At 33.3% G+C, this 19,907-nt stretch overlaps 1 protein-coding gene across 7 annotated transcripts in view; it reads right to left on the reverse strand.

Moving 5' to 3' along the window:
• Positions 1 to 19,907, reverse strand: part of FOXP2 (forkhead box P2) — a 543,555-nt gene that overhangs the window by 471,778 nt on the left and 51,870 nt on the right. For 6 of the 7 annotated variants that reach the window (XM_087860888.1, XM_087860887.1, XM_087860886.1 and 3 more), the window contains exon 2: positions 6,744 to 6,888. The exons of the other annotated variant lie outside the window; for it this stretch is intronic. The gene's annotated coding sequence lies outside the window, so the exon portion shown is untranslated. The remainder of the gene's footprint in view (positions 1 to 6,743; positions 6,889 to 19,907) is intronic. 7 annotated transcript variants of the gene reach the window in all.

The raw sequence follows: 19,907 nt of genomic DNA on the forward strand, positions 1-19,907 counted from the left end.
CCTTCAAACTATTCTTTGATACGTGATCCAAGACCACTTTGTTGCTCCTTTATGTTGTTCCACAGGGCTATAATCAAAATGGGGCACATAAGTAATAGTGGTTGCAAGGGTAGAATTGTCAACTCTACAAAACTAGATCATGGCTGGACGCACTAAAAGAAGTTATTCATCCCAGGAATACTGAGGCCCTTGTCCCAGATATAATTTTGCATCATTAACTTGGAAGTGGATTCAATGTGTAACTAACTGGTCTTTCAAATGGATTTGGAGGCTACCATCCACTTTGGGTTTAACTAGAAGTTTTGCCTTCACCATCTTGTCTTTAAAATATGAAGAGGTATAGGAAAAAAAGTTTTAACTAGTTTTTTTGCTTTTTTAAAAATAATAATCACTTCAAAACAACATGTCAGGCTTTCATGCTAAATACTTAGCCTGATGGATTTCACTCTTGCGTCTTTAAGCATTCTGTTCTTTGTTAAACACTTTTTTCAGTGTCTGGGAGCCGCTAATTAGTTAAGATTTAAGGTAGTTATTCAGAAGTCATAAGACACAAATTCAGGGAAGATATTCAGGCAAGATATATGAGCTACTTTCTTAAGATATTAACAGTTGCTTTCACTAAAAAGTCTACATTACTGTAAGAGCACACGGAGAGTTAACACTCTCTTTTGTTGAATTTCTACTCTACAAAGATTCAGATCAGTTATGGAGACAGCTATACAAAGCTACCCCAAGAAACTGGTGCCTTGCTATTTAGTGAAAACTAAATCATAGCAAATGTCAATTTTTCAGAAAGACTCAACTCCCACCTTGCATTTTTTGTCTTGTTAGAACTGACATGTCTCTTTTCAGACATTCAATACGTTTTGTTTTCCACATTCCCATACATCTCAAACTGACCAATGCACATCTTTTTGTGCTCCAATCAAGATGTACTAATATATCATTCTCTGAATTACACACTGAATGAGATTAAAAAAAGAATTCTTCTGTTGTCTGCTGGGAATTTATAAAGGAAACATATTTTTTAGATCTTCTTTTAAAACTTTATAAACATTCTAGGTAGATTAATATAAAGTTATGGAAATACTAGGGAACAAAGAAATAATAAGTTTTTAAATATTTCCATGTGGTGACAGAATTCATATTTCCTAAATTCCAGAACTATATCCTTTCCAGAAGAATTCTCTGCTTCAGAACTTAACAAGTGAAATAAATGACTACATATTGCACATTGCTGTATATAGAGATAGAGATATATAGATGGATATATAGAGAGAACCAGAAAGAGAAACACAGAGACAAATACACATATATGTATATAAACACATACATACATATAAACATACATACACATTTATTTATACACCCACTTCTACATATAGAGAAAATAAGCAAGAGAGAGACCACTACCATTAATTAAGTACCTGCTATGTGCCAGGTATTTTTAGTGTTTGGTGATTTAATCTTCATCTAACCCTATAAAGAAATTGTTTTTTTTCTCACATACCACACTTACCCAAGATCCATATAAAAAATTACATGGCAGAGCAAACATTTGAACCCAGGTCTGTCAAATGCAAAAATGGGACTCTTTCCTACATGGTATGCTTAAAATAAGTTTTAGATTTTAAGTATTGCTTTATGTCTCTTTAACATAAAAAAAAATCATTCTGGCACTATCAAGAAACATAGCTGGTTTCTGAAACAAAATCTGATTTTATTCCCAAAATTTCAATATGGCAAAGGAAAAGTTGCTACAAAGATAATTCTTAGTTGAATATGTTCAAAATGTAATTCCTTGGTAATCTGGGTTTTGGCCAAGACAAATCAAAATCATAGATACATTACAAATGCCAAGTTTTCAGAGAAACAAAAAAAATGCAATAGCAACAGATGCATTCTCCCTAGACATTTGTGTTGAGACTAGCTATATCCAGCATCTGAAGAAAAGGGGGATTTTTCTATTTCATTTTTATGAATAATAAATTCCTGGTTTCTGTTAATGTCAACCAGTTAAATAAGATTATAGTCACTCCTTGGAAAATAAAACAATAGAATATATTGAGAGAGAAAGGAAAAAGAGGAAGATGAGAAGAAAGAAGAAAGGGAAAAAAAATTTAAAAGGGACTAGGAAGAAGTCCGTATCTGGTATTTTTAAACTGAATCTGTATTTGAAAATTTGTATTCAAAAAAGGGAATACAAAGAGCATCTGTGTTTTCCATTTCTTTTACAACATACTAATGTTAAAATTAACAAATTAAAGTCCCACTTAAAAAAAACATTTCTGAGGATGATAGACCACTACATAAAATGTATTAAAATTTAAGGAAAGAAGTTATGAACAACTCAATAAAGAAGAGTATTTCATTATTACAGAATGAGGTTGGGTTATATTATTGAAAAAAATATCTATTTTTAAAATCAAAACTGAAATGTTTATCTTAAAGACAGGTTTATGTTACATAAATAAATTGTAATAAAAATTACTAAATATATTCAAGTAGAGAGAACTCCCTTTATGGACATTATCACTTTCCCCAAATAAAACATACTGCTTTGTGAGGTCACAAAATATTGACTTTAAATTATATCTTTTTAACTTTGAATATTCAGTGTAGATAGATCAAATCTGAAATTATCTCACTTTTTCTCAGAATTCTAATTAACAGAATCATTGAGATTGCTTTTTAATTTTTTAAAATTATATTAGACTTGCAAGAATTATCTAAAAGATTTTATTTTTTAGAGCTGTTTTATATTTACAGTGAAACATAGCAGAAAGTGCAGACAGTTCCCATATACATTCTCTGCCCTATCTCCAGAATACATACAGTTTCTACTATTATTAACATCTTGCATTAGTGTGGTACATTTTCTACAACTGGTGAACTTTTTAAAACACTGTTATTAACTAAGGTACAGAGTTCACATTAGGGTTCACTGTTAGTGTTGTACAGCTCTTTGGGTTTTGACACATACATAATGTCATGTATCTATCCTTACATTACTATACAGAAGAGTTTCACTACTCTAAAGATCCATCTATTCGAAAAAACAAAAATAAAAATAAAATCCACCTATTCATCAGTCCCTCCTCTCAACCCTGGAAACCACTGATTTTTTTCAGACTTCATAGTTTTGCCTTTTCCAGAATGCCATATAGTTGGAATCATACAGTATGTAGTCTTTTCAGATGGCTGCATCCATTCAGTAACCTTCATTTATGTTTCCTCCGTGTCTTTTTGTGGCTTAATAAGTCATTTCTCTTTATCACTGAATAGTCCATTGAATGTATGTATCAGAGCTAGTTTATTCATCCCTCAACTGATTGCTTCCAAATTTGGGCAACTAGGAATAAAGCTTCTATAAACATTCTTTTGCAAATTTTTATGTGGACATAAGTTTTCAACTCATTTGGGTAATTACCAAGTAGTGCAATAGCTAGATTACACGGTAAGTATTATATGCATTTTAGCTTCATAATAAACTGCCAAACTTTTCCAAAGTGGCCATATCACTTTGCATTCCTACCAACAATGAATCAGAGTCCTTGTTGCTCTACATCCTTGACAGCATTTGGTATTGTCAATGTTTTGGATTTTAGCCATTCTAATAGGTATGTAGTGGTATCTCACTGTTTTAATTTTCAATTCCCTAATGAAATAAATGTTGAGCATATATTCATATGCTTATTTCCATCTTTCTATCTTCTTTCATTAACTCTATTTAAAGCTCTTTTCACTTTTTAACTAATTATGTGCTTTCTTATTGTTGAGTTCTCTTGTACGTTCTAGCTACAAGTCCTATTATCAGACATGTTTTTTATAAATATATTCTTCCAGTCTGTGATTTGTCTTTTCATTCTCTTAGCTGTGTTTTCCTCAGAGTGTAAGTTTTTCATTTTAATGAAGTCCAATTTTTCAATTTTTTCTTTCATGAATTGTACTTTTGCCATTTTATTTAAAAAATCATCTCCAAACCCAAGAAAACCCACTTAGATTTTCTTCTATGTTATCTTCCAGCAGTTTTATAATATTGCATTTTACAGTTAGCTCTATGACCCACTCTGAATTTATTTTTGTGAAAGGTATAAAGTTTGAGTCTAGACTTTTTTGCATATGAATGTCCAGTTGTTCCAGTGCCACTTTTGAAAAGACTGTCCTTTCTCCATTGAATTGCCTTTGTACCTCTGTCAAACATCAGTTGATTATACTTGTGAGGTCTATTACTAGACTCTCTTTTATGTTCCAGTGATCTGCCTATTCTTTCATCAATATCATACTGTCCTGATTACCGTAGCTTTATACAAAGTCTTGAAGTCAGGGAGTGTAGTCCTCTAACTTTGTTCTTCTTCAATATTACATTGGCAATTTTGGGTCTTCAGTCATTTCACATAAACTTAATCAGTTTATCAATATTCACAAAATAACGTGTTGGGATTTTATAGAGGTTGTGTTGAATATATAGATCAGGAAAGGAAGACATGACGTTATAATCATATATTGTGTATGTTTTTCCAGGGACATGGAATATCTCCCCATTTATTTAGATCTTTGATTTTCTTTAATTAGAATTTTGTAGTTTTCCTAATTTTCCTAATAATTAGATTTATACCTGGATTTCAGGTTTGTTGGTGCTAATATAATGGTACTGTATTTTTAATTTCAAATCCCAGTTGTTCATTGCTGGTACTTAGAAAGTAACTGACTTGTATATTAATCTTGTTTTCTGCAACTCTGTTAAAATCATTTATTGGTTACAGTTTTTCTTTGATTGATTCTTTGAGATTTTTTGCATAGACAATCATGTTATCTGCAAATAGACGGTTGTATTTCTTCCTTCCCAATCTGTATGCCTTTTATTTCCTTTTCTTACCTTATTACCTTAGCTAGGATTTCCCATATGATATTAAATAGGAATGGTAAGGACATCCTTGCCTTGTGCCTGATCTTAGAAGAAACACACCTAGCTTTTCATTAATGGCTTTCCATAGCATAAATATCCATGCAACCACCAGCCTAGTGAAAAAATAAAATGTAGCTGACACACCAGAAGCTCCTAGAAACTCCGCCCCAATTTCTATCACCTACCTAGAATTTAACTAGTATCTTTAATTTCGTTATAATCACTTCTTGCATTCTAAACACTGTAGTATAGTTTTGGAACCTTATAAAGAAGAAATCACACATACATATTTAGGTTTTTTACTCAACATTAGGTTTATGGGATTCAACTGTGTTACTATTGCTATACTTTATCCATTTTTATTGCTGTAGAGCAGAGGATCAGCAAAAATTTTCTGTAGACAATAATATGTTCCAATCCTTCATCAACCTCAGACCTGTAAATAAGAATTCACTACTCGCTCATCAAATTTAAATAACTTTTTTAAAGTTCTGTCATACTTTTCAATAACAAATATTAAAGTTATAAATGAGGAGACAATTGTTTCATGTCAGTGAAAGGAATAATAATGTTTGTAGTGTTTCTCCAAGGTATCTCTATTGAGTCCAATGACAGAAAAATTTAGAACTAAATGTCTAAGACCATAACCAATACGTTTCTTTTTTTTATACACGGTTTCTGCTAAGTTAAAAAATCCTAACTCACAATTATAGACTGTTGGGAATGGCCACAGTGTTTCAAGACTCTATCAGATGCTCTAAACAAAAGAGTAAATGTGAACCTAGAAATTATGAAGATTTCTTACTGCAGACTACTTTGACAACTTTGTCAGATGCTGTATCGATAAATAAGAATATCACATTCAAAACCTATAAAAATTCATGTTTCAATTTTTAAGATAATTGGGGTGTGGAAATGTATAACTTGGTTGTATTCAACTCTAGTAAGTACTGATTTTCATGGTTCAGACTTTTAAAAATCAAAACAATACTCTTTCACTGATTCTTTCACTGAAGAATGAAAAGGGTTATTGACTGTTAAGCAAAAGTCAGATTTCTGGCAGTTAAGCCATTATATCACATATCAAGTGCCTTATCACAGGGATGATGCACTAAATACCTTTTCAGATAAAAGTCGTGATTGCCAAGAAATGTCTTCCAAATAATTTTCCTAAAACAAGTATTGCCTTTATCATTCTTTCTACCAATTTCTAAACAGCAACTGAATTCTGCCTTTCTATATAATCACAAAAACACATCTTTTAAGTTCATCCTAACAAGATAGGGAATCAGTCTTTCCAGTACACTGAGCTGACAAAATTTATATATTTTTGTAGTGGATTATGGATAAAAATTCATTCCAATTCAGTTTCACTATGCAAAGTGAAAAAAAGGACTTAATGTCTCTCTTACTGGAAGGTGGATTTAAATAGATATATTAAGATAGTCTTATTCTCAGATGTAAAGAAATAGAAAAGAAAAAGAAAGAACTAAAGTTTAGAGCAAAAAGGGATTATGATGGCACAACTGCAGATATTAAATCAAAGGAAGTTACCTTCTTTTTATCAGAATACTCTCAAAATTCTGAACAGTTCTCTGCCAGAAGATAAAACTAAAACTAATCTATTTTGCATTAAATATTATTATTGCAAATCATTACCTTATGTTACTACTTAGAAAATGTTAACACAAATAGGAATTTTAAGTTACCAACCAAAACACCTGTATATTTTGTACAGAAAAAAATCCAAATATTTTTATCACATATTTTTCAGCTAATACCTGAATAGCCACAAAAACTGAGGGATGGAAAATACAGAGTACAGATGACTTACATTTGGAGGGTTAGACTTTAATTCGCTCTCCCAGGATTGAGGAGTCTTATTCTTTGTGCTTACAATGCTCCTTTCTCCAGGGTATTCTTCTACTTCCAGAATAGGTCAGGACAAAGCTTCAACAGACTTCTATTATTTGTTTGATCTAGGGGGAAATTATACTTTTAATCAATTATTACAAAATGCATCAAACTTTTTCTTACTGTGCTGGTGGGTGGGGGCTTCTCATTATTTTCTGTTGGATCTGATGTGAACAGAGAAAATAGGAATTGCCATTGTTGAATATTATAATAAATAAATCAAGTACTTTAAATTAACACCACTAAAAGAAACCCACATCTATCTTCTTTTTCATTTTTATGGCTAAGCAGCATAGCAAGAGAAAATTAATATTCAAAATCCAAATGACTACAAAAGCCTACTCAAATGTATTTTTAAAAGACTTTAACATAATTTTGCAAATCCATGAGTTTGAATGGACTGGCAGAGACGATTAGGTATCAAATATTTTTACTCATTCATTTTAATGTCTTAGAGCTAAAGAATTACAGGATGATTAGAAAAGTGTAAAGGAAAATCCATTTTTAAAAATTTTAATGGAATAATAAAAAAAGATGATTTCAAGAGAATGAGACAGACTAGAAACAGACAGCAGAGGATCTGTAGGCAGGGCAAGAGCTCTGGAGTAAAAATTTTAAAGATGGTACAAATGTTAGGAACTGCTACTTAAACAAAGCATGTTGATCAAATTAAAGTATATAACATGGGTACATCCTAAATCCAATTTCATGTTAATTCTCTAGCAAATCTATAAGATGTAAAATATAACACATACTACCTTTACAAGGATACAGAAATGTGACGTCCAGTTATCTGCCCTTTGGTGGCATGAACATTCATAATTTTAAGACAATTAATTGTATTCTATAAATTTTATCAAATTATAGTTTTCTAATAATGGATATTTTCTGCCTCATTAAAATGAAATATTAAGATAAATGTCTTCAACTGTACCATACCCTAGACCACACTCTCTTGCCTTATCTTAAAGCTTTCCATTAAATAATAAATGAGAACATAGGGGAGCTTTTGGAGAAAAATTGGAAATAAAACATGGATGTTTTGGGGGAAATACATATAAAGCCAGCTTTTGCTCAGAAATGTAAGAGTATTACACTTGTGATTATTATTACAAAAAGATAAATGTGATGGGATTATAGTAAACAATCGATATCTATATCAGAATAGCCAAATACAAAAACCAGATATATGTAGACAGAAGAGTGCCTCTTTAAGCTATCAGTATAGTCACAGATTGATACTTGTGTGATCACCTTTGTTTTTAACCACTGTAGGGGACACCTGCAATCATTTACTTGGCATACCTCAAAATTATTTCAAGGTGAAACAAAAACACAAATTAGGCTACCAAAAATTAAAGCTCTGAGAAAGAAAATACACAAGACTAGATTTTAGGATTACAGAAAACAGCTGTTTTCTTTTCAAAAGATTCAATTAATCTTGGTCTAATTTAACAGTCTTTTTACTACTCAAACTTATAAACATGCACTTTCTGTATGAATATTTCTATATGGTTTTTCAAACATAGGTGGTTCCACTTTTGTTTCTAGAACACAGAAATGATTTTGCTGCATTTTGGATCAGTGAAGATCAATGTGCATTCCTTTAGGGAAGCCTTTTGAACTGACAAAGGATGAATGATTGACATCAGTAACAAATACTTTTTGTTGTCCTGGACTGACATGTCATTTACAGCAATACCTATGCTAATTAATGCCACACATATCTACCAGATGTGTCAGAGAAATATGCCAGACCCTTCACAGAATATAGCTTGAGTGTGGCTAAAATTACATTATAGATATGGAAATGTATCCCTTTGTGATATAGAACTAATCTCTCTCTCTCACACACACACATACACACACATGCACACGTGTGCACATACACAGAACATACTTTCCATGGTAAAGAAAACCTCACTGAAACATACAATCAGCTATACCTTGTCTTTTCCATCAGTGAATTTTTTTTTAACAAAAACCAAACTCTACCTTACAAAGTTCAAATACATTATAAACTTAACTCTAAAAAGGACAGGACATAATTATAAAATACAAGTTGTGGCCTTCACAAACTATACTATCATCATGACACTTTACCACATTATACTGAAATTTTGTTCTCAGAGTCTCTCAATTACACTGGTAGATCATTAGCAGTGAGAACAGTGTATTAATCATCTTCATTTCTCCATTCCCTAGGACATAATTTGGTATACAGTAGGTACCAATTTTTTTTTAAATAAAGAGTTAAGTTCTATAAGGTCATCAAAATTATATACAGCATTTTTTGTCAGTAAATTCAGTATATACAAAGACAGAATTATTAATGTTGGCAACCAAAACCTTTGTCATGAAATCATATAAACTGGTAAAGAGCTCATCTTAGTGTCCGGCTAATAGCTAGCACTCAATAAACATGAACTATAATCAAGGTGAGCATTCCTCCTCGATTACCTGGGCTAGATGAGGTTCATACTTACTGTAATTATTCATGGTTATCCCTTTCCTTCTTAAAAGTATCCCAGCTTAGATGATAACTACATATTCACTGGAAGTATCATTAATTTATTATTCATTCATCATTTGATTATTTCTTTTTATCAACAAATTTTTGTTTTTCTTTTTTTCCATGATGCTATTACATGAAAAAATATTTTGTTGGGATTAGAATAAACAAGATTCCATTCTTTTCACATTAACAAATTCACACAGATGGTCAAAGGTTTACTAAATTCTCATGTCCTAGAAGTTAAACATTTTATAATCAGCATAGGAGTCACCTCCTAGCTGACAAATCCAAACGTGAATTCTTAATTCTTGGTTTGCTTAACTTCTCTCATTCACTCAGCTTATTTTTCACTCCTTCCTTCTTAAAACTCTCCCTTTGGCTTACATGACACCCCTCTTTCGGGATTCCTCTCCTACCTCTCAGACCTTTTTTCAGTGTCTGCTAGTTCCTATTCTTAAGGTACCTCCTCAATGTCGCTTTTCTCAAGACTTCACTCTGCTCCTCCTCTGTTCTTAACAGGCACTCTACTTCCAGGATTAACCTCTACTTGTTGCTAATGGTTCCAAATGTATATATCCAGTCCACCCCTTTCTCCTGACCCTCAGATTTAAAGCTCCTACTGAATATACAATCTCCTTCCTCCAGTCTTAACTCCCTCGAACCCACACTCCACACTACAACCTAAGTGTTTTTTACTTTCTGTTTGGTTTCTGAAATGTAAATCTGGTAATATTCTTTCTAGCCCAAGGGAATAACCAACAGTTAAGGAGGGAATGAATAATGAAGTCCTGCAGAGTATTTACAGGCAACAGAAGACAAGGTGGGATATCCAAGCCTACTAGAATCCAGGGAATCTATTCCTGCTATCTCATTTGTAATCCAAGTATGTCTCACTTTTAAAAATTATTGCATGCAGTGGTAAGGTTTCAAGACAAATATTATTAGAAAGAATAATATGGTAGACAAATACATCATAAGGATCAGAAAATATCACTCACAAAAGAGCATTCAAGTTCTCTTAAATATGTACCAATGATTCTATAAAGTCTTTTCCAACTCTACAATGATAGTCCTCTTCCCAATTCTCCAATGACAATTTCAAATTCATCACCCCTGCACCATCAAATATCTTCAAACACCTCTCTCACCGTTACTCTTTGCAGAATACACCCAACCTGACAAAGTTTTCCAAATACATGTTTTCATAAAATACCCAAAAATAAAACTATAAAGCAGCCAGGCACAAAATAAGACAAAGTTGTAGGTTCTGCGGTAAAGTCTCTAAAGAGGTGGTTTTTAACCCCCCATGAGATGACTGTATTTGCTACTTCATTTGTTGTGTAGGAATGCAGGCTTTGTCTTACCAAATGTGAATTTTCAAGAGAGGCTGGAAAAGCATGTGTGTATGTGAGAGAGAGAGAGACAGAGATGTAGAGAGAAAGATTCAATTTTTAAGATTTAAGAAGTTTCATATATTTTTTAAAAATGGTAAATATTAACAAATAATATCTGCAAGCTCTATAAGGGTCATGGACCACCCCTTTTTGACCTCAAGGTCAAAATGAAGGGCTAGCCTATGACCTAAAAGCCATGTATAACATGGTTTCTTAAAGAAAGTGTGGTCTGTGTTCTGACCAACCAATAAAATATCTTCTGATATAGAATCCATTTACATGTTAAGAAATGCTTGCTATTCGGGGCGCCTGGGTGGCACAGCGGTTAAGCGTCTGCCTTCGGCTCAGGGCATGATCCCAGCATTATGGGATCAAGCCCCACATCAGGCTCCTCCGCTATGAGCCTGCTTCTTCCTCTCCCACTCCCCCTGCTTGTGTTCCCTCTTTCGCTGGCTGTCTCTATCTCTGTCAAATAAATAAATAAAATCTTTAAAAAAAAAAAAAAAAAAAAGAAATGCTTGCTATTTAATTTCATTATCTAAAACAGCCTGTGAGTGCAATTTTTCATTCTCTCTTTGACTCAGCTCTTTATCCTCTACTGCCTCTTAAACATCTTCACTTGAATATTCTGGTTCTGACCCTTCTTCAAATTAATAATGGCTTATATATCTTCAGAATTGCATCTCAAACCTTCTCTTTACTCAAGAGCACTCAAGTTTTCTTATATACCAAAAGATGTCTCTATAAAGCATTCTAAAAACAATGTCTCTTCTACCTCTATAACAACAGTCCTCTTCCTGTTTCTCCAATGACAAGTCCAAATTCACAGCCCTCATCCACCAAATATCTTCAAACACCTCTCCAACCATTAATATTTGCAGAATACACCATCTCTGACAAGATTTTTCAAATACATGTTTTTATAATCTTTTAGACTGACATGGGGGAGGACTAAAACACATTAATACCTTAATTCAATAAATTTGACTTCAAATCATGCAAATATTTCCCTGGCACCTTTTCTTACTAGCGTATCAATTAGTGTCATTTAACAGGAGGGGTTCCTTAATATCGACTAAATAAACCAAAACTTCTTAGCCTGAAACCTAAGGCCCTTCATCATAGTATTTAATGTCTCTCCCGTATATTGTTCCTCTTGGTCTCTCCTACATTCCAAAACCAAACATTTCATGCTTGCCTTTATCAACATTTAAAGTCTCAATTTGCTCCATCTAGATTGTCTTTCTCAAATTCTATTTGTTCAAATTGTACTATACCTTTCAAGCTTCATTTCAATTGTCATCACCTCCATGAAGCACTCCCATATTTCCTTAGCCAGAAGTAATCAGCTCACATAGCATTTTCTCACTAGCTCCCTGTTGAAAACTGTTCACTTAATCTACCATCTATCCATATATCCAATTTTTCACACGTAATTAAAAACTACTGAAAACAGACTATGTCTTATTCATGTCATTCTTAGAAATAATTTTTAATAATTTTCACTACCATTATTTTCAAGTTCTAAAAAAGCCTGTCAAAAATATGTGTCATGGAGAACTATCAAGTCATTATTTGACTTATTCTGTAGAAAACACATTTAGACAAACCATACTAAGGTAGCCAAATAAAATATTTGGTTTTAAATATCCGCTCTGAAGTTCTAAATCAACATTAAAACTTAGAACTCAAAACAAGATTACAGGTTTTTGGTGAAAATCCTGTTATCTGACAATGTATTTTAAATGATATAATAAATCTCCCTATAAAGACTCCTGAAGTAAACCTCTGCATTTCATGGAAAGTAAAATCAAAACCAGTATACCCAACAAATCTGGGGTCACTCAAGGTGTTACTTAGAGTTAGAAAAAGTACAAAATTATATTCCAAATTCTACTTTGATTAGCAGTAAATTTCAGAAAATGGAATCTTCACACAAGAGTTATTTCAGGGAAGAGAACTTATTTACATGAACTTTCGGTCAAGCATGATGCCGGACATAAAATGAGCTATCAATGAATGACCAAGATCTTCTAATTGGGAAGACTTCTTTTGTCTCTGGCTCACCCCACCCCTCCATAGTTTACAGGAGAGATTCACAGAAGAAAGTAATTTATCTAAGATCTCAGAGCGTGTAAGTGGCACAGATGGGACCTGAGCTCAGTATAACTGTCCTAATCCAGTAGTCTTTCCTTTCAGAGCCAATGCAAGCCAAACTTACTCAAAATTTAGTTAATACATAAATATACACATAAAATAATTATTTCTATTAAATAAACACATATAATTACATATATAAATAACATCTATAAATTAGAAAATACCAATATTCTTTGTACTTGTGGTCTACAAAGCAGGCTTATTACAACACGTTTAATTTCACATTACACATACTTCACTTATGTAGTATACATGTTTATAACTGCAGAGTCAAATAAGGATATCACACTTCCAAAACTAATAATAATCTTCCATTCTCAAAAGGGCACAACCAATATCAGCATCAATAGATATACATTTAAAGGAGATCGACTCATTTTATGCATAATTTCTGAGTAGTTGATTGTATATTAGCTTATTTATGAAGTGGGGAAAAAAAATCTCAGCCCAAACAAGCAGGAGAGGGGGTAAAAAAGACTACCTTATCTATATTGCCCTGACAATTGAGTTTGGACAACAGTATTTTCTAAATGTACCCTATTCAGCGCTGGATATGTAATTACCTTCAGTTCATAGTCTAGACATTAATGCTTTCATAGTATTTAAGACTCCTTGTAACATGCTTGCAGCTTTAAGTAAGCAAGGCTAAATCTTGACCAGATAAATTAGCAAAGAATGCAATAAAAGCTGCAATAAAAGAACTTTATCCTACAAACCTTCAAGTTGCTGCTAAATGAGATTTCTTTGAAATGCAGATCAGTTGAACTAGATTAGTGAATTTTAGCTCCTGTCAACATCATAACAAAATACAAATACAATTGTTCACTGGCCTTATCTCCATGCTTCCATCTGCTGCCTTGTTATTTACTTTCCTTGATTTACTATGCAGATCTAAATAAGGCACATCAAGGAGGGCTTACAACACAATGGCTTCTTAAGCTTTACATCAAGGTATTTGAAACTGAAGCCAGGAAAGGGCTGCCATCAAAGACATATCTCTAATGAACTTCCATATCAGAGAAGGTTTGGTATTTAATACTGCTGTGAAAAGAAAGAGCTACAAATCAGAATGGCCTATGAAAGAAAATGCCTACAAATCTTGATGAGATTAGCACCTCTGAGAATTAATATCCCAATAAAAATGATGTCTGGTACCTTGAAGAGTTAACTTCCAACCTTTGCAAATATAATGCACTGTGTCAAGAACAGGGAAATCATTTGACAAGGTTAAAAGGTCAGGGAAGAATTTTTAATTTTCCCCCAAAGCTAGAAAATAATATTCTTTTACTCCTTCTTATTGTAAATCCATGTCAGAATAAACACACTTCAACACAATTAACAAAATTAACAAATTTTTATCATTTCTTTCTAAGTCATATACACAATTTCTCACAATGAAAATTAGGAACAACTTCACACTAAAATAATGTAATCTAAAATGACAGCATGCAACATTTGTTCATCAATTCTAGTATTTCCCTTTCTTCCCCCACAGCAAACTATGACAACACAGAGTAAAATCTTCAATTTGCAAATCCTGAGGTGCCATTTTTATTATATGCCACTACTCTTTTTAAGAAATATAATAAAAAAGGAAAGAATTTCCTGCCACCCACTCTTCCCCCCAATTGTTATCCCACTTTCATTTCTAATGTATCAAAGTTGAATAAGAAAATAATTCAAAAACATTAATGAAAGTTTCCAGCAAACTCTGCTTGCGTTACTATTTGACAATTTTTTCCCATAAGCCGTAAGGTCTATAAACAAATAAAACTTTTTTTTTTTTCCTAAAGAAAGCATTTCAATCATTTATGTCATTCTATAGCAAAGGAAGATCCCACAAGCATGTTCTGTTCCGTGGATCAATCGGCTCCAAACCAAAGTAGACATGTTGTCGACTCCAGTGCCTGGAAATCCTGCTGCAGGCTCACCAGATGATGAAAACTGAGGTATGCAGTGTATAGGGGCCCCACATGGCATTCGGTAGCTTCTGGGCATGTCAAACTTCACAACTACCCTACAGTCAATGACAGCAAACACCTTCCCTGTTCTTGCCTCCAAACATAAACTTGCCTCTCTACCCTCCCTCCGAATTACGGGCAGTCTTCCAGAAATAAAACCCCAAACAGTAGCAACCTCCCAGGACTACACAACAGAAATCACAGTTGTCTTTTTACTGGAATTCATTTCATGTAGGCGATGTTCCAGACTTATTTACAACCACAAGAGACTGTTACCTCTTCTTGTTTAATGAAATGACAAAACAACAGATTTGCATATGCAAAAGCAGGTGCTGTAACAGTTTGACTACTCTTGACCTAAAGCATGTAAAAGAGGTTTATCTGAAACAGCTGTCTCAAAGGTATTGGTGCTCTGATGGGCAGTCAAAACTCCACCATCTGTAGAAGTGTGTGTGTACAAAATGGCAACAGGAATTAAAAACTGATCAATAGACCTTTCCTCATCTTTACCCATATGTTAAAATCCCAAGATGTGTACATATTGGGCTATTTTACCTATTAGTCCTAGATAAGGTAACTAAAATAGGAATGTCAACATGCAAAAATAATGTGTTCAATTGATCATTTCAGAACAATTATTTTCTCTATGCTTACATACTATAACACACCAGGCACTAAATTTTAATAATAGCATATATTATACAGAAAAGTTTTCATAGGATTAATAATTCTAATTGCTGGGATAATAACTAAAATAACTACACTACTGGATTTAGGCTACCCTAATTGTTTTCCTTAACTATTTTATATATTCAAGTTGGTTTTTAGATCTTAAAAATAATGAATTTGTGCACATGAGTTTCTTAATCTTTCTTACTTTCAGCTTCAAGTTAGACAGGTACATTTTTCTACTAAGATTATAATTTTCTCTAAAAGAGGAGGCTACTTTTCCCCTTGTACAATAAAGTAGAGAAACAGATCCAAACATGACCCCTCACTGAACAGAATGACTTGTTTCTGAGTTATATTTGCAGAAGGTAGCACCATATGCCCCAAGCTCCAAGTTAGATGCTCTTTCTACGGTCTAATTTGCTTGTCAAAAGATGTTACAATCACAAACCTACAATGTCTAGATAAACTTGGTATTGCATGGAAAAAAATGCAAACTATTTCCCTCACTTTCTTTAGAAATAACAAATTACTTTCAGATAAATGCAAAAGGTTTGTAAAGTCTAAACTTTATAAATAAAAGGTCCTGGTGCCACATGACTGAAAAAAGAAAACAACACACACACACACACACACACACTCACACATGTACATGAAGTTTAATTAAGACCACAAACCATGTCTCCTTTACGAAAGAACAGAAACAGCATAAAGCACACAACTTTCAAGCTGACATAAAAATAATGAACTACTTCTTAAACAGAAGTTTCACAAAAATCAAATTTAAATCAGACCACAATCTATTACAAAAATTAAGTTTTCTCCTTTGATTGAAATAGACCCACTTATTTTAAATGTTTTTGCAATTTCAACTGTATGTCTTTGAAGTTTTGTTTCACGTCAAGGAATCTTAACATTTTGCCGCCATAGTATTTCTTTGTTTGACTGTGATTTTGTTAGTCTATTTGTTGTTTCAATGACGGGGAGATGGTATCTGATCATGGGAAGGAAGAAGGAAGGTCTATACCTGCAGGCAACTGGTTTGAATTTTTCCTTTGTGTTTTTTCCTGTTGTGTCTTGTTGCTTAAACATTTAAGAATTAAAATACCATTTAGAGAAAAAAGCAAGGGTATTCAGTGGCTGTTTCTAACAACTGAGATAAGACATCATTACGACCCTTTCAAAGCCCTTCCAAATTTTTAAAAACTAAAATTATTTACTCAATAGGTTGTAACTGCCTTTTTCTGAGCCACAGTAATCCATCATGTGAATAAATATTTAGACAATATTTTAAATGTGTACGATGTACTTGACAGAATGCCACAGTTTCAGGCTGTCGTGTAAATACAATCTGATCAAAAACGTTCTGCTTGTACAATAAAAGCCCAGCTAGAAACACAATAGTTCAGCCAACGAGAGAAAACTGATATCTAGGAAAACCCCAAAAGTGGAAAGTGACCACCAGTGACATAAACCATTGCAATTTTAAGACGTTTTCAGGTTGTTTTTGTTGAAGCAGACATAAAAAATACACACCTATTTTAAGCACACATTAACAAAGCTTCTCAAAAATTTACCATTTGTGAAAAGAAGATATATCTACTTAATAAGCAACACAAGCAGCAGGAAAAAAACGATACAGTAGCCCTGCATGTACCAATAGGGAATCATTTCAAGGTACAGTGGTAAGTGAAAAAAGCCAGATGCATCACAGTCTGTATGTTTATATTACTATCTCTGAAAAAAAAATTACATATAGAGACACATATATGTTTATATATACATTGACTATTTCTAGATAAATACCAAGAAATTGATTATTGTGATTGCTTCCTGAGAGGGGGAAATGGATATTTAAGACAGTTCTTCTCAAACTGTTTTATGACTGCACAGACATAGAAACCAATACCAAATGTATGGCACATTGGGACAAATGGAGAGCCAGATGTCCCACACCTCCCTTGCTTTTTGGGAGGCTAAAAACATAACATCTCTTCACAGCCTTGTAGCACAGCAGGTTACAAGGTATTATGTATTACCTGTTTTTAATAATTAAATTAAAAATGAACAAACTATTTAAAGCTTATCATTGGAGAAGGGGAACTTCATGTATCTGCTCAATCTTACTGCAGTTTAAGTTTTGTTTTTTTTTTAAATTAGTACCTGCTAGAAAATCTAATTGTACTTTAAATGGTACTCCCATAATCCCTGAATCTTTCTTATTTATAAATGCTGCTGATAATATTTTATAGAGCATATACCAAAAGTACTCAAACCAGAGTTCTTTGTAGGGTTTACTACATCCTTAGTATTTCAAAAATTCCAAAGGAAATTATTTTTTATGTGAGATATGGATACTAAATTAAATTTTATCCATGATTCTGTTATATTTTGTTTTTAATTTATTTTTAACACATACTTACATAAAGCAGGTAGGTCAAAGGTCTCACTTGTTACCTCAAGAAGCTCCAGCTGACATTTATTTTTATTTGATTGCAAAAATGGAAACACTTCATTACTTTAATGAATGCAATTTGTTAGCTAGATAAAAAATATTTAAAGCATGGTAAGAATTAATAGTAGGAGAAATTCTTGGTGCTGGCGCTGCTAATGTTACTCTAACCTCAGCAAACTGTAGATGTGTGCTAGAAAGCACTTATCTGTAAAGAAAATAAGACTTGACTTTATTGCACTATTTTAGTTTGTTTTCATAGTGGAACTATGTAATAGCTTTTTTATTAGTTGGCATGGAAAAGCTTATGCTGATAATCGTATATATTTGGCAATTGTTTATTTATAATATGTGAGATGACGGTGGTGTTTCAAGGAGAGAAAAAGTCAAGACCAATATTCAAAAAGCAGCAGGTAAAACACTGGGACTAAGAAAAAAAGACAAGGAGAAGAAGCTCTATGTGACTAGAAAAAAAGATGGATTCAGCACTTTTCCCATCAGGAGAAACATCCAATATGCCAAGAAAAAATGAGGAAGATTCGGTGGCTTTGGAATATTTAGGGAGTTCTGAATACTGATTCCCATTCTGCTCTAAGACCTAATTATTCAGACAAAAATATTTGCGAGGGCACCATGTCCAGACACTGTCTTCAGCACCAGGAATTCAATGATGCAGCACCCACTTGGCTTTCAGAAAGCCAAGGGTGGTGGGTGGAACTGGTGAACAATCGGTGTCAAATATTAACTGCATGGAAAGAGGAATTAAAGACATTTTAGGTATAAAAATAAATAAAAAGCAGTAATCCAAATAAGAAAGAATGAAAATCTGAACTAAGATAGTGGCAGTGGAGATGAAACGAACAGGTCATATGTGACAGATATTTATTAATTAATGTTCATTTCACTTGTGATTGACTAAGAGAAAGGAACAAAAAAGGGAAAATTGAAAACAGCTTTCAGGGGTTTTGGCTTGGTTTTATGGAAATGGCATGTCTTTCAACAATTTAAAGAATATAGCAAGGAACACACTCTAGGAGGGTTTATACTTGTGGTCGTGGCCTCCAAGAAGGCCACCAATGATCCCCACCTCTGGTTTCTCTATCCCATGTACTCTCCTCCTCTGGCATGTGGGCTGGACCTTGTGCCTTGTTTCTCATGAACAGAATAAGGCAAATGATGGGATATCATTTCTATGATTAGGTTTCAAAATAACGGACTTCTGTCTTTCTCACTCTCTCACGTGCTCACTCTGATGGAAGCCTGTTGTCATGTTGTTACCCTATGGTTAAGCCCACACGGATACGAAATGATAGGCCCACATCTTTTGCGTGAATAGGACAAAAAACTGAAGAAATATTCTTCCAACATACAAAAACTTCAGGTTCAGCAAAGGAGTCACTTACGCAAATGAAGAATTAGTTAAGTTCCAATATACATGTGTGTTATTTCACACACATCTTTCCCCTTAACAACAACAAACTATCAACCAATATTCATATTGGAACTAAACACATATATTCGTTAATCGCAGCCATAAGCTGGCTGCAAGCACAAGAATTTAGCAAAAACCAATGAAACCATTCAAAACCTCTGACATGGGGCTTGAGTTTTCTTGAGCTAAGAATAAAGTATTTTATAGTAGCAAAACAAAATTCTTTACGTGTTTCTGCCTTTGTATGCGTTTATGTTTGATACAGAGTTGCTTGTACAGAGTGGTGAGTTTCATTTGCATTATAGCCAAAGAGTAAGATAAAGTAAACCTTGTACCTCCTAGACTTCGTTGATTTATCTGGATTCAGAAACCAACTCAGTCATTTTTGATGGTAGATCTGCACTCGATACTATATAACCTTACTGTTAGCTGCTTAATGAATACATGTTGAATTGACAAGAATGGATTCCTCTGCTTTACCACCCTGATAGCAAGTAAGAT

The sequence above is a fragment of the Ursus americanus genome, chromosome 3 (genome assembly GCF_024610735.1).
Source record: "Ursus americanus isolate L20-20 chromosome 3, mUrsAme1.1.p, whole genome shotgun sequence".
NCBI lineage: Eukaryota > Metazoa > Chordata > Mammalia > Carnivora > Ursidae > Ursus > Ursus americanus.